Below are 13,555 nucleotides of genomic sequence, written 5' to 3' on the forward strand. Positions count from 1 at the left end.
CAGGAGACCCTGATCTAATCCCTGGGTAGGGAAGATCTGCTAGAGAAGGGATAGGCTACCCACTCCAGTATTCTTGGGCTTTCCTTGTGGCTCAGCTGGTAGAGAGTCCGCGTGCAATGCGGGAGACCTGGGTTCGATCCCTGGGTGGGGAAGATCCCAGTATTCTGGCCTTAAGAATTCCATAGCAACAGTGCTATGGGGCTTGGTCAGTTCCAGAGATTTTTATCCTGTGACCTTGGTACAGGGCTCCACACCTGTGACCTTGGAAGAGGGCTCCACAATAGTTCCTATTGCCAATCTTGAAAAAACTTGGTCCTCATCTACATGACAGTCTGTGAACCCCATTCTTCTACGTTCACAACTGTCTTCTTCTCCATTCCCCCAAATTCCCAATAACCTTTCCCAATAACAATTCCCAATAACATTTCCATAACTGTCTTCTTCTCCTTTCCCCCAAATTCCCAATAACATTCCCAATAAGGAATCAGAGCAGTCCCCAAAAAGACTGTGCAAAGTATGAAGACTACAGTAAAGTAAATTGGCCAAAAAGACTTCACAGAATTGAAATCACTTAATAAGACACTCTGTTAGTTTGAATTCCTCAGAGAAACAGAATCTGTAAAAATAGAAACTTTATATATATATTTAAAGAGATTTCTTTTAAGGAACTTAGTTCAGTCAGTTCAGTCACTTAGTCAGGTCCGACTCTTTGCGACCCCATGGACTGCAGCATGCCAGGTTTCCCTGGCATCACTAACTCCGGGAACTTGTTCAAATTCATGTCCATCGAGTCAGTGATGCAATCCAACCATCTCATCCTCTGTCATCCCCTTCTGCTCCTGCCTTCAATCTTTCCAAGCATCAGGGTTTTTTCCCAATGAATCAATTTTTTGCATCAGGTGGCCAAAGTATTGGAGCTTCAGCTTCAGCATCAGTCCTTCCAAAGACTATTCAAGAATGACTTCCTCCAAACTCATTCTATGAGGCCACCATCACCCTAATTCCAAAACCAGACAAAGATGTCACAAAAAAAGAAAACTACAGGCCAATATCACTGATGAACATAGATGCAAAAATCCTTAATAAAATTCTAGCAAACAAAATCCAACATCATATTAAAAAGATCATACATCATGACCAAGTGGGCTTTATCCCAGGAATGCAAGGTTTTTTTAACATCCACAAGTCAATCAATGTAATACACCACATTAACAAATTGAAAGATAAAAACCATATGGATATCTCAATAGATGCAGAAAAAGCCTTTGACAAAATTCAGCGTCCATTTATGATAAAAACCCTCCAGAAAGCAGGAATAGAAGGAACATACCTCAACATAATAAAAGCTATATATGACAAACCCACAGCAAATATTATCCTCAATGGTGAAAAATTGAAAGCATTTCCCCTAAAGTCAGGAACAAGGCAAGGATGCCCACTTTCACTACTACTATTCAACATAGTTTTGGAAGTTTTGGCCACAGCAATCAGAGCAGAAAAAGAAATAAAAGGAATACAGATAGGAAAAGAAGAAGTAAAACTCTCACTGTTTGCAGATGACATGATCCTCTACATAGAAAACCCTAAAGATTCTACCAGAAAATTACTAGAGCTAATCAATGAATATAGTAAAGTTGCAGGATATAAAATTAACACATAGAAATCCCTTGCATTCCTATACTGCAATAATGAGAAAACAGAAAGAGAAATTAAGGAAACAATACCATTCACCATTGCAACAAAAAGAATAAAATACTTAGGAATATATCTACCTAAAGAAACAAAAGACTTATATGTAGAAAACTATAAAACACTGATGAAAGAAATCAAAGAGGACACAAACAGATGGAGAAATATACCGTGTTCATGGATTGGAAGAATTAATATAGTGAAAATGAGTATACTACCCAAAGCAATCTATAGATTCAATGCAATCCCTATCAAGCTACCAATGGTATTTTTCACAGAACTAGAACAAATCATTTCACAATTTGTATGGAAATATAAGAAACCTCGAATAGCCAAAGCAATCTTGAGGAAGAAGAATGGAACTGGAGGAATCAACCTGCCTGACTTCAGGCTCTACTACAAAGCCACAGTCATCAAGACAGTATTGTACTGGCACAAAGATAGAAATATAGATCAATGGAACAAAATAGAAAGCCCAGAGATAAACCCACGCACCTATGGACACCTTATCTTCGACAAAGGAGGCAAGAATATACAATGGAGAAAAGACAATCTCTTTAACAAGTAGTGCTGGGAAAACTGGTCAACCACTTGTAAGAGAATGAAACTAGAACACTTCCTAACACCATACACAAAAATAAACTCAAAATGGATTAAAGATCTAAATGTAAGACCAGAAACTATAAAACTCCTAGAGGAAAACATAGGCAAAACACTCTCCGACATAAATCACAGCAGGATCCTCCATGACCCACCTCCCAGAATATTGGAAATAAAAGCAAAAATAAACAAATGGGACCTAATTAAAATTAAAAGCTTTTGCACAACAAAGGAAACTATAAGCAAGGTGAAAAGACAGCCTTCAGAATGGGAGAAAATAATAGCAAACAAAGCAACAGACAAACAATTAATCTCAAAAATATACAAGCAACTTCTGCAGCTGAATTCCAGAAAAATAAACGACCCAATCAAAAAATGGGCCAAAGAACTAAACAGACATTTCTCCAAAGAAGACATACAGATGGCTAACAAACACATGAAAAGATGCTCAACATCACTCATTATTAGAGAAATGCAAATCAAAACCACAATGAGGTACCATTTCACACCAGTCAGAATGGCTGCTATCCAAAAGTCTACAAGCAATAAATGCTGGAGAGGGTGTGGAGAAAAGGGAACCCTCTTACACTGTTGGTGGGAATGCAAACTAGTACAGCCACTATGGAGAACAGTGTGGAGATTCCTTAAAAAACTGGGAATAGAACTGCCATATGACCCAGCAATCCCACTGCTGGGCATACACACCGAGGAAACCAGAATTGAAAGAGACGCATGTACCCCAATGTTCATCGCAGCACTGTTTACAATAGCCAGGACATGGAAGCAACCTAGATGTCCACCAGCAGACGAATGGATAAGGAAGCTGTGGTACATATACACAATGGAATATTACTCAGCCATTAAAAAAAATACATTTGAATCGGTTCTATTGAGATGGATGAAACTGGAGCCCATTATACAGAGTGAAGTAAGCCAGAAAGAAAAACACCAATACAGTATACTAATGCATATATATATGGAATTTGAAAGATGGTAACGATAATCCTATATGCGAGACAGAATAAGAGACACAGATGCATAGAACAATTTTATGGACTCTGAGGGAGAAGGTGAGGGTGGGACGCTCTGGGAGAATAGCATTGAAACGTGTATATTATCATATGTGAAACAGAACACCATTCCATGTTCAATGCATGAGACAAATGCTCAGGGCCGGGGCAATGGGATGACTCAGAGGGATGGGATGGGGAGGGAGGTGAGTGGGGGGTCCAGGAAGGGGAACACATGTAAACCCATGGCTGATTCATGTCAATATATGGCAAAAACTATTACAATATTGTAAAGTAATTAACCCCCAACTAAAATAAATAAATTTATTTAAAAAAAAAAAAAAAGAATGACTTCTTTTAGGATTGACTGGTTTGATCTCCTTGCAGTCCAAGGGACTCTCAAGAGTCTTTTCTAACACCACAGTTCAAAATAAGCAGTTCTTTGGCATTCAGCTTTCTTTATGGTCCAGCTCTCACATCTATACATGACTACTGGAAAAACCATAGCTTTGACTACACGGACCTTTGTTGGCAACGTAATGCCTCTCCTTTTTAATATGCTGTCTAGGTTTATCACAGCTTTTCTTTCAAGAAGCAAACATCTTTTAATTTCATGGCTGCAATCACCATCTGCAGTGATTTTTGAGCCCAAGAAAATAAAATCTGTCATTGTTTCCATTGTTTCTCCATCTATTTGCCATGAAGTGATGGGACCGAATGCCATGATCTTAGTTTTTTGACTGTTTAAGGAACTGGCTCACTTGATTATGGAGGCTAAGGGTCTCAAGACCCACAGTTAACAAACTGGAGACCAGGAGAGCTGACGGTATGGTTCCACGTCCCAAGTACAAAGGCGGGAGATGCCTAATGAAGACAGCCACAAGCACAGATAGAATTAATTCTCCCTGACTCAGCCTTTCTGTTCTTTTAAGGCCTTCAGTGAATTGTTTGTGGTGCCCCACAATGAGGAGGGCAATTTGCTTTATTCAATCTACTGATTCAAAAGTTAATCTCATTCAGAAACATCCCTCACAGACACCCCTAGGATAATGGTTAAACAAATACCTGGGACACCCTCTGGCCCAGTCAAGTTGACACATAAAATTAATTATCACAGGCACACAATATTCAACAATGTCCATGCTGAGAGAAACAGAGAGGGATTAAATTAAACTAATGTAGTAATTACGGAGTTTTTAGCCAGAATACTTTATTAAAATATCAATTTAGATTTTTCTCCTTTTATATGGTCTTCTGCCAATACACACATACACACACACACACACACAGAGGCAATTTTGAGAAACATTTACTCAGCAATTTTTTGGACAGATGGCAGGAACAGTTTGAAATAATTTGGGGCTTTTTCTCCCTTTAGTAAAAGACTGAGCATGTAGAGCAGGCTCTGTTAGCTGCCCAGGATGTGAGGAGAGAAGAAGACAGGAGGACAAGACCGAGCAAAAGGGAAGATGCCCTAGATGGGGAGCTGTGCCCAGCAGTGGACAGGCCTCGGCAGGGCTGCAATTTGATACACAAACTACTGGAAAACAATAAAATACATAATTTTTACATAGAAATAAATGTTGTTGCTGTTACCCAGTCACTAAGTTGTGTCCAACTCTTTGCAACCCTGTGGACTGTAGACTGCCAGGCTCCTCTGTCCATGGGATTCTCCAGGCAAGAATACTGCAGTAGGTAGCCATTTCCTTCTCCAGGGGATCTTCCTGACCCAGGTATCTGTCTCCTACATTTACAGGTGGATCCTTTACCACTGAGCCTCCAGGGAAACATAAATAAATATATAACATAATAATACAAATATAAAAGCCAACTATTTTCAGACACTTTACCACAAGTGACAGAGGACTATGTTTCCTGAAAGAAGAGAAAGAAACTGGCTGAGCCAATAATAGCTCTCTGCCTGGAGGCATTTTCCAGCAGAGCACAAGGACAATTGTAAGCCCAGGCAGAGGGGGCTATCACCCTGAGCTGTGCAAAGAGAGGACAGTGGCTGTCTGGGTGGCTGGAAGCAGCTGGGTATGTCAGAGATGAAGCAGCTGCACAGGAAGAAAGATCGAGAAATCGTCATGGGGATACTTAAATGTATGATCTGCTTGCCACACTGAGGCCAGGCTAGAGATGCCCTCCCAAGCTTAAAAACAAGTCTTTAGACTTGAGGAAATGTGACAGAAACTAAAATAGATCTGGAGCTAGCAAAGAAAGAAAAAAAGCAATTCCCAGTATGATTTCTTCTTTGATAAGTTATTGAAATGCCTCTTTGTAAATTTCCAAACATATGGACTCTTTTGTTCTCTTTGCCTGGGTGATCTCTAAACTTAATTACACTGTGTTGAAATAATGTGGTTGGAATGAGATTTGATTTACTGAAATATGTTGCGGCTTTATATGTTATCAATTTTGGCAGCTGATTAACGTGTGTTTGAGAAGAATGCAGATTCTCTAACTGTGGTATGAACTACAGATATCCATTTTCCAGGATACCTGGTTACCTTTAAGACTAAAACATGTATATTTGGACTTTTTAATGTCAATAAAAATCAGTAACTTCATCCTTTAGGATAGTCTCACCTCCATTGGTGGATAGCTGGTAAGCTGGAAACAGGAGAGAAAAGCTGTACACTAGCTGTCAAGGTCACATGTCCACATCTGTGGCTGCCTGGTCCCCGGATGCTGCTGGTGCTATTGCAGTTGTAGCTAAACCACCACCTTGAAAAAAAAAAAAAGTCAAGAGAATTAGAAGGGAGGGGCGCGAGGTGGTAAAGAACTTGCCTGCCAATGCAGAAGACTTAAGGGATCTGGGTTCAATCCCTGGGTCAGGAAGATCCCCTGGAGGAGGGCATGGCAACCCACTCCAGTATTCTTGCCTGGAGAATCCCACAGACAGAGAAGCCTGGCAGGGTACAGTCCATAGGGTGGCACAGAGTTGGACATGTCTGAAGTGACTTAGCATGCACACTTGCCAGCAAAGGGGAAGGTAGCTGTAACAAACAGATATTTCAATGCGGAAACAAAACTGTTAAGATAAACTTGAAGATCAGAATGTCTGAAAGTTTCCCTCATTCTAAATTGACCAAAAGAGTTTAGAATAGAACACAATGTACAGAAAGAAGCATAAATCTCCAAAGAGAACTGACTGAGTTTTGTGATTGAGCGATTAGCATGCTAATATTCTGTGGATGAAATTCAGAGGTGAAAAGGAAAGGCATTGACCTGGGAGTTGCCCTGACTTTACAACAGTCCAGGAATTGTCTGTGTGAAGAATGAGACGTGCAGGGCTCAGGAAGTTACAAAGTTAGAAGGAAAAGACTGAGAAGATGAGAGGATGGAGCCCTGATGAGAAGCTCCTTCTATCCCTCAGGACATTAGACCAGGGTCTAGGTTGTCTTGTCTAATATGATAGCAAGGAGTCCACCTGTGGCTATTTAATTTAAAATTTAACTTTGAATTAAAACTAAAGTTTAATAAAAATTAAATTTCAAAAAAATCAAATTTTCCTATATCTATTAAATAAAAAAGGGAATAAAGTTAAAAATTCATTTCTTCAGTCACATGAACCTACTTGAAGTGCTCAGTGGTCACATACATATGGACTTCCCAGTCACATACATACGGTGCCAATGGAAAAGAACCCACCTGCCAATGCAGGAGATGCAAGAGATGTGGATTTGATTCCTGGGTCAGGAAGATCCCCTGGAGTGGGCTGCTGTGCCCTCAGGGGATCTTCCCGACCCAGGGATCGAACGTGCCTCTCTTGTGCCTCCTGCATTGGCAGGCAGATTCTTTACCACTAGTGCCACCTGGGAAGCCCTCAGAGTATCTGGTAGACCTGAAGCCTGGGATAGAAAGTAGGAGAGAAGGAAAGAGCCATGGGGGAGGAACCAGGAGTAGAAGCCCTCACGGGGCCTGGACCAGGATCATGTCATAGCAGTTTCGAGGCAACCAAAATGGACTTACAATAACTTCCATATGTTATATTAAAAACAACAATATAATTGATATCTGTCATAAATATATATAACAAATGAGACATTTAAACAGAAACAAAAGGAAAATGTAACAGAAATCTACGGAAATATTACGTAAAATGTAAATTCTGTCAGAAGAAATTGAGTAACCAAAATATAAGGATTTTGAGAGAAAAACAATAAATAATGACTCTTTCTCGACTTCATCTTCACAGTAGCGGCAGCGGTGTCCACAACCCAGTTGCCAACATGCAGCTTTTTGTCCAGGCAAGCTACACACTCTCAGGGTGACTGACCGGTCAGGAGACGGTCACCCAAATCAATGCACATGTGGCCTCGTGGAGAGCATCGCTTCAGAAGATCAAGTCCTGCTCCTGGTAGCCATGCCCCTAGAGGAGGAGGCTGCCCTGGGCCAGTGTGGGATGGAGACTCTGAAGAGCATTCTGGAAGTAGCTGGCCAAAGTCTTGGAGGTGAAGTCCATGGTTCCCGGCCTGTGCTGGCAAAGTAAGAGGTCAGAATCCCAAGGTGGCCAAACAAGACAAAAAGAAAAGTAAGACGGGCTGGGCCAAGAGGCATATGCAGTACAATCAAATTTTATGATGTCTCTTGACTCCCCTGATATAATTTGGCCATGGAACTGAACTGCAGGTTATCCTGCCATGCTTCCGGGGATGCTAGTGGAAGACACAAGTTTCCTGAGTCAGAGAGAAAGGAAATTTTGTTATTTACATTTTCAAACTGCAAAGTGCAGTAGCAGGAGTAACATGACTTTTTTCCCACCGATTTTTCAAGTTCCAGTTTCCACAGGGTATGTGAGGGAGATTGGATGATATCTGAACACACAGTATGTTGCAGTATAAGGAAGGAATTTGGGGACTTGCCTAGTGGCCCTGTGGCTAAGACTTCACAATCCCAACACAGGGGGCCCAGGTTTGATCCCTGGTCAGAGAACTATATGCCATATGCTTCGACTAAAGATCCCACGTGCCACAATGAAGATTTAAGATCCCATGTGCCTCACCTAAGACCCTGTGCAACCAAATAAGTAAATAAATATTTAAAAAAAAAAAAAAGAAAGAAAGAAAGAAAAAGGAAGGAAGGAATTTGGAATTTAGGGAAACCAAATTTTTGTAACAATAAGAGGAAGACCTTATCATTCACTTGACTACATTAGGCAGTAAGCTTGCCTGTCTATTGCTCCAGAGGGAAAGGCACAACTCTAACTTCTAGAGGTTTTAGCTAACCTGTGTGCACGAACAGTCATGTCTGGCTCTTTGCGATCCCATAGACTATAGCCCACCAGGCTCCTCTATCCATGGAATTATCCAAGCAAGAATACTGGAGTGGGTTGCCATTTTCTCCTCCAGGGGATCTTCCTGACCCAACTCATGTCTCTTATGTCTCCTGCACTGGTAGGTGGATTCTTTATCATGAGCACCACCTGATCCAGAATTAAAGGCAGTGGGTACCTTGCTCTGGTCCCATCACTTCATGACAAATAGATGGGGAAACAGTGGCTGACTTTATTTTTTGGGGCTCCAAAATCACCAAAGATGGTGACTGCAGCCATGAAATTAGAAGATGCTTACTCCTTGGAAGAAAAGTTATGACCAACCTAGACAGCATATTAAAAAACAGAGACATTACTTTGCCAACAAAGGTCTGTCTAGTCAAAGCTATCGTTTTTCCAGCTGTCATGTACGGATGTGAGAGTTGGACTATAAAGAAAGCTGAGCGCTGAAGAATTGATGCTTTTGAACTGTGGTGTTGGAGAAGACTCTTGAGAGTCCCTTGGACTGCGAGGAGATCCAACCAGTCTATCCTAAAGGAAATCAGTCCTGAATATTCATTGGAAGGACTGATGCTGAAGCTGAAGCTGAAGCTCCAATACTTTGGCCACCTGATGCGAAGAGCTGACTCATTGGAAAAGACCCTGATGCTGGGAAAGATTGAAGGCAGGAGGAGAAGGGGATGACAGAGGATGAGATGGTTGGATGGCATCACCAACTTGATGGACATGAGTAAACTTTGGGAGTTGGTGATGGACAGGGAGGCCTGGCGTGCTGCAGTCCATGGGGTCGCAAAGAGTCGGACACAACTGAGCAATTGAACTGAACTGAACGTTACTCAAAAACCTAGCAGAATCAAGAGAGATCTGTGGAGAATTATCTTTCAACAAATACTTAGTGCTTTTTATTTTACAAAACCTTCTTATTTGTGACTAAATGCCATCAAAATAAATCTGTACAATTTTTTTAACCCATTCAGGTTTCAGGCTATTTTTTAAGTCATTGTATTTAGAAGGTTCAAGAAAAGAGCAGTTTGCTTGGCATGATGGGAGTATTTCCAAATACCAAGTTCTCTTGTTGAGTAGAGAGTCAGTGACTTCAAGACTTCAGTGAGATTATAGAAACATCTGTGAATGTGTCAACTCGGTTAAAGTTTGCAGAGAAGCCCCACATGTGATAGATGCCATTGTTCTCTGCAAGAAGACACCTTTCAAACCGTGATAATGAGAGTTGGGGTCTGAAAGACAGAAACACCATATCCTACTTGGTATTAGGTATCCAGTCTGAATCGGTCCTAAAATCATGGAACATTTATCCTGTAAATACAATTAATGTTTTGTGTTTCAACTTTCCAACAGAACAGGAAGTATATTACATATTTTCAGTAGCATTGAAGCATTAAGAAAGCTGACTACATAAATTATGAAAAGGCCAAATAAAGCTTTTTTGTAAGAAAATATTTCTATAAAATCTTTTACTTTCAGTGTAAACTCTAAATGTAAGAAGTAGCCTGAAGTTGGGAGAATAAGAAGAGACTCAACTAAATGGGCAAATACTTAGCTTTGTTTTTCAAGTACCTGAAAAGTTGTTGAGTTTTTCTATTTTGTATGGAAGTGTGTCTTTAAAATGTGGAGCCTAATTAACAAGCAATAAAACTATTTTGCCATGTGGTTCTAAAGGTCTTGCTCATTAATAATATAAGAAGAACCTACATCAAGCTAGAAGACATTGCTAATTCAAATAAATTACACATGATCTTATAATGCGAGGTTTTAATTGAATGTTTGTACCCACTTATAATGTCACAGTCTTCAAGATTTCACTTAACAATTGCCATCTGAAATGTCTCACATCATCCTGTAAGTCTTAATAAGGTGTGTGTGTGTGCGCGCGTGTGTGTATATGTTTGCCTAAGTTTCCTTTTTAAATAAAAATATTAGGCTTTTAGACTGGCATAACAGAACATTATTTTCCAGTTTTTATTTTCCTGAAATGACATTAGTTATTTATTCCACAGTTATTGAGCACTGGATATATAAAAAATATCATGTTTGTCACTGGTATACTAAGATAAAGATGTCAGTCTTGCACTGGTGAAATTTATAAGTTAGTAATTGATTCAGATATGCAAACAGTATTTTTCTAAGAAAAATTCTTCCTAGCTTGATTTACATAACTATATAAAATTTTTTATCAGATAATTTTAGTTTTTAAAACTAAACATTTAGTATAATTCCTTCAACTTTAAAATAGGATAAGATAGTCCAGGAAGAGTGTATTTTGTTCAAGTGTCCTTATAACCCTGGAACTAGAAATAATCTGCAAATTTAACTCTAAAGCTTTTTCTGTTGGTAAAAAAATCAGAAACACAATATTTAGAGTAGATCACTAAACCTTGAAATATTTGTAGTAAGTAGCAAAGACACCTCCTTAGAATGATTTTCTCATTTTATATAAAGTATGATTTCAAATCAATATGAACAAATTAGATATTATTAAAAATTATAAATTGCTAATAACATTTTATTTTGAATTATCATTTTTTATATTTACCAGTTTACTAAACTATTTTTAAAAAATTTTTAATTAATTATGCTCTACAAATTTCAACTTACTTATACATATTTATATTTACTGTATACTTATTTATAGTAATTTATCAATATACATATTTACACTTATTCTGTTTTGTAACCCCCCAAAAAAGTATTAAAGGACACATATTTGGAAAGTACTTCAGACATTTAGATGAGGGGGAAAAGTCATGAACTCAAATGTTCTTACATTTGTATTAATAATTATAAAAATATTTAGCCCAGGGCACATCAATGCTTTAAAAAAGGGTCATGTGTGGGCATCCTAAGTTGTGTCTGACTCTTTGCACCCCATGGACTGGAGCCCACTAGGACTCTCCAGGAAAGAATACTGGAGTGGATTGCCGTGCCCTCCTCCAGTGGATCTTCCCGACCCAAGGATCGAACCCTTACATCTTACATCTCCTGCATTGTCAGGCAGATTCTTTACCACTAGTGCCACCTAGGAAGCCCCCCAAAGGGTCAATATCATGTTATATACACCTTCCCTGTTGGCGCAAGTGGTAAAGAATCTGCCTCCAATGCTGGAGACCAGGATTAGATCCCTGAGTCAGGAAGATCCCCTGGAGAAGAAAATGGCAACCCACTCCAGTATTCTTGCCTGGGAAATCCCAAGGACAGAGGAGCTTGATGGGCTACAGTCCATAGGTCACAAAGTGTCACACATGACTGAGTGACAATCACATCACCTTTGGTCTGTGCTATATCAAATATTGCTACTAGATAATAGCTCTTTTGCTTCTACAGTCCTATGAATAGAACACGAGAGTTTTTGTATTTTTGTTTTCATCAGTAGTTGTAGGAGGCATAGAATATATCTCCCCATTAACAAAGGAAATGTTGGGAGCCAAAACATATTGATTCATATAAACTGGCTGCCAGTGTAGATCATTCAGTCTCCCAGAGGTCTATATCCAGTAATCCATTTGACTGTATACTTTGAGATTTCATATACTTATATTGGAGGCTTCCCTGGTGGCTCAGATGGTAAAGAATCTGACCGCATTGCAGGGGACCCAGGCTCAATCGCTGGGTTGAGAAGATCCCCTGGAGAGGAGAATGGCTACCCACTCCCGTATTCTTGCTTGGAGAATTCCATGGACAGAGGAGCCTGGAGGGCTACAGTCCATGAGGTCTCAAAGAGTCAGACATAACTGAGTGACTAACACAACAACACACAACATACTTATATTGATCAATTATCAACTACATCTTACATATAGTATATATGTAAGAAAATGTGCACGTATATAACTATCAATTATACTATCAACTGAGCAAATATCTATCAATGCATAATAGATAAAATAGTACACACCTACACACACACATATATATGTTCATCATTTGTTTGAAATATTTACATCTAGGTCCAAAGAGAACTCTAGCAGAGACTATCTGAATTTAGCTTTCAAAAGAGTGGTTAAATTATTCTTTTGGTTGCTAAAGTACATCAGAGACCAACTCTAACATGTAGGGGTGGGTGGTTTTCCCCCCACACCAAGAAATGCTCAGCCAGGTTTCCTAAAGTCAACTCAGGATCTACCAGGAAATAACATCTGGTCCACAGGTTAAGGGCTCGGTCTCACAAGATTGCCCTCTATCCCAAAGGCCAATCACAAGCCTAAGTTAACACGTGTGACCAATGGGTTACACACTGGTGGTTTCAAGGATCCCTCTCCTTGGATTTCAGATGCTGCTTGCAAGTCTGGGTTGTAACCTGTACTTCTGACCAACTTAGCTATAAATCAGAGGTTCCCATGACCTCATCCCACTTCAGATTCAAGTGATTAGCTAAAGCAACTCACAGAACTCGGGAAACATTTATTTACTTTTATTAATTTATAATAAAAAGATGTGATAAAGGCCACAGTCTGACTCTTTGCAACCCTATAGACTATAGCCCACCAGGCTCCTCTGTCCATGGGATTTCCCCAAGCAAGAATACTGGAGTGGGTTGCCATTTCCTCCTCCAGGGGATCTTCTTGACCCAGGAACTGAACCTGCTTCTCTTGCATCTCCTGCATTGGCAGGCAAGTTCTTTACCACTGGTGACACCTGGGAAGCCCTCATTACATAGTTAGGGCTGGCTAAATAATTGGCCATTGGCGATCGGTTGTACCTCAGTCCCACTCCCCTCCCCAGAGGTTTGGTGGGGAAGGTTGGATTCTGAATGTTCCAGCTGTAAGTGACATGGTTGGTTCCCTTGACAGACAGCCAGCATTCTTAGGTTTCCTAAGGGCTTTCCAAATGTCACCTCATTAACAACACAAGACACCTTTAATGCTCTCATCACAGGAAATTACAAGGTTTTAGAGTTCTATGTCAAAAATGGGGTCAAGGTCCAAATATGAATTTTTCTTGTTATAAATCACATCATTCCAGT

General features: G+C 39.8%; 1 long non-coding RNA gene across 1 annotated transcript in view; it reads right to left on the minus strand.

Annotated features, from left to right (window-relative positions):
* Nucleotides 1-13,555, minus strand: part of LOC145534435 (uncharacterized) — a 289,357-nt gene that overhangs the window by 143,654 nt on the left and 132,148 nt on the right. Inside the window, exon 5 of the long non-coding RNA XR_014074591.1 lies at nt 5,830-6,026. This is a non-coding gene — a long non-coding RNA (uncharacterized LOC145534435). Of the gene's footprint in view, nt 6,027-13,555 lie in introns of the transcript that reaches the window.

The sequence above is a fragment of the Giraffa tippelskirchi genome, chromosome 14 (assembly GCF_054371585.1).
Source record: "Giraffa tippelskirchi isolate mGirTip1 chromosome 14, T2T-mGirTip1v1.2.pri, whole genome shotgun sequence".
Taxonomy (NCBI): domain Eukaryota; kingdom Metazoa; phylum Chordata; class Mammalia; order Artiodactyla; family Giraffidae; genus Giraffa; species Giraffa tippelskirchi.